Here is a 3,354-nt window from a genome sequence, read left to right as displayed (position 1 = left end):
GAGATCTTGAGCACTATCAACCCCTAAGTTACCTCTAGCATATGCATCCCCAAATACCATGCTCAACTCTGGCCAATTGTTTAGTCCATACTTCTTGTACTTCAACCAACCTGGATTTGCCTGCCCAAGCAATAATTGTATCACTTAGATGTAATACTCATTGTCAACTAATTTTTAAGTAATTGAACTAGCTACTGAAATATATTGTACCTGTATTGCCCTATCCCATACGGACTCATCATCAACTGTGACTGCTTTTGTCATTGAGTTCCACCCAAATCCAGTTGTGTCAAGCAGTCTCTTGAATTGTTGATACTCGGTTTTCAACTTGTTCATCCTATTGCGTAATTGTTCTCTCCCAACTGGACGATTTATAGCCTGTTGAAATTGTTTTGTGATGTTCTCCCATCCAGTTTTGTTAAATGAATTACCGGATTTGTGACCATTTATTACAGCTTCTTTCATTGCTTCAATGAAAACAGTGGTCTCAAATTCTGACCACTTAATGGCAGGGATGTTACTTCCAAACATAATAGCTATACATTATAAGTTAGTGTAAAAGTTAGCATACTGTGATACTCATAAAGAGAACACCTACTGAAATCATGAGAACAATGCTTATTAATCAGCAATATTAATTTGCCAATGAAAACTCCTACTTGCTTATTTTGTAGGTATCCATGCCGCTACACCTAATTGAATAGAGTTCAATAATTTTATCCTATACCTTCTGAAAAAATTCAAGACTAAATTGAAATAAAAGCAAAAGTATCAAAAGACAGAAAATTCATAGTACAATTTAAATGCATTTTATTTATTTTTAATATTTCCTCCATATTCCATAATTAAGACCCAGTACTTGTGGTGCCTAATCACATAGAATGCATGTCTTGGGCTTATGAGGAGAAAACTTCTTCACATACTCCAATATGAAGTCCAATATCATCTAGGAAAACTTAAATTTAATTTGATGGTATTTGAGTCAAACTTTTATGACTGCAATGTTTGTGTACTTGTTGGCAATATAGGGGCATGACAGTAATAATGAAGGATTCCTCTTGCTGGAAGAAATCCTTTCGGGACATTTTCAGCATATATCCAAGCTTCAAAGACATTATCAATATAAAAGAATCTAGCTCTAGTATACAAATCATTCCGTTTATAATGCTGAAAGCCATATGAAACACAACAAAATGAAGAATGGAGAAATAATACAGAAGGTCTATATGGACGATTATCCACAAGGCATGTTCAAGGAGGGCTAAATTACAGAAATGACCAAACACATTTTATTCTATATGAAAACAGAGCAGGGTATCATAGAGTTAGATCAACCTTCTTATAAAAGAAAAAATCTTGCTACAGGACAAAGTTTCAATTCTTAGTGGATCAGCAAGCGAAAAAGGTTCCCAACATGTTCTCTGGACAAGCTCTTGGATAACATGAGTACAGCCAGAATTTTCATTTGACTTTGATAAACACGATTTGATGGAAGAGGGAGGGTGAAATTTTCACTTCCCTTCCCTTCCCTTTACTTTCCCTCTCTTTCTTAACTAATTAAGACTAACACTTAAAGCTTAAGGTTAGGTGCACCTGGACTTGAGACCTTTAAACTGGCATTCTTTAATTATCTCTGGTCTGCACAGTAGCCACCTTCTTCAGACTTGTATAATGAAAGGAAAAAAGAAAGAAACCTCCCTAATTAACCCCCTTGTGTGTGATCGAAGAGTTAAAGTGTAGTCCAACAATACAATGATGCAATTCAGCTTACAAGAACATCTATACTCCCATAGGGAGTAACAATACCCACACAAACACACAAGTCCATATTTATACAATGTCAAAGATGTTATCTATGAACTCAGTAGGAATAGAGCATCAATACAGAGCATTCAAAAAGCAATAATAAAAAAAATATATCACCAATACCAGTTGAGGGTGGAACACAGAGCATTCAAACATAATTGAAAAGCAATAATCAATCAAACAAAAAACAGATTCAGTTTTGATAATGTGTAATACTGTCCCTGTTGCAGAGGAGTTGAACAGAAAATTAAAATTTCAGACATCCTAGGGTTAAGAGAGGGTAGAAATATTCAACAGAGTTGTCTTGTTGAGAGGGGTTTCACCAAAAGAACCCACACGATTTCAGTACCTGTAAGATCTGAGAGACGAGAGAGATGGTGAGCAGAAATTTCACCAAAAGGGTTCCAGCCGACTCGCACTACCGATGTTGAGAGGATTTTAGCCAAAATCGTCGGGTCTAGGGGTTTCTTCACAGCGATGTGAAACGAAGGTAGTGTAGAGGAGATTTCACAAGGGGGCTTAGGGCTCCTGTTTCTCAGTCTCTCCTCTCCCTATGCGAGTTCCAAAAGATGTTCGAAACCAACAATTTGGGTAGCTTGATCTCTGTATCTGGAAGAAAAGAAGAAATGAAGAAGAAGGAGAAAAAAAACCCTAATTTCTTCAAATACCTCTATGTGAGAAGAAGAAGACGTTGAATAGAAGAAGAAAAGAAGAAATGAAGAAGAAGAAGGAGAAGAAGGAGAAGAGTCGAAGAAGTTAGCTGAGGTGGAGAAATCGCAGTTCGAGCATGGATGTGAGACGTTGGTTCTCTCTCCTTTCCTCCCTGCTCTCCTCTCTGTATCGCGAACAATCGGGAACGATCGGGAACGATCGTTTCAAATAATATAATTTGAAACGAAACATGGGCGATAGAACACCTTTCCCTCGTTTCGACAAATCGACCCATTTTCGTTTTTTTTGACACTGACAGTTTCAAAAAAACTGAAACGCGACCCAATCGACCCAAACGGTTTTCAGCGTTTTTTCGTTCTATTAACACGAAAAAACGCTAGAAACGTTTTTTTTAAACTATACCAAACGGCTCCTAAGCCTTTACATGGCACATGTTTGAACTGAGAGGGAAAGGGTTTTCATGCACGGCCGCATCAGCCATGGTGTGGTCACGATACCTTATATAGGGGGTATTTGGTCATTTCGATCCCTTATTGTGAGGGGGAATAGGACTGTGCATGGGGCACGGCTGCGCACGGAACCTTTTTCCGGTTTCCGCTTAACCTTTTAAATTGGGTTTAAACGCTTTTGTAACCGTTGGGATTTGATAAAAATCCCAATTCGATAGAGGAATGTTTAAAAAAAAAAAAAAATGTTGAATCAAGAAAATATTCCTGGGCTGTTTTGACTTTTTGACTTTTTGACTTTTGTAAACCGAAGTTCAGTCGTGAAGGGTCCCACTACTCAACAACTTTCCCATGTGGAATGTGGACCCCACCGTAAGTCCGTAATAACTTTGTTGTCTGTGTGTCTGTGTGTGAGTGTGAGTTACTCTTT

This window comes from Macadamia integrifolia, chromosome 6, assembly GCF_013358625.1.
Source record: "Macadamia integrifolia cultivar HAES 741 chromosome 6, SCU_Mint_v3, whole genome shotgun sequence".
Taxonomy (NCBI): Eukaryota; Viridiplantae; Streptophyta; class Magnoliopsida; order Proteales; family Proteaceae; genus Macadamia; species Macadamia integrifolia.
The sequence above is the reverse complement of the archived record's forward strand: the minus strand, read 5'-3'. Positions refer to the sequence as shown.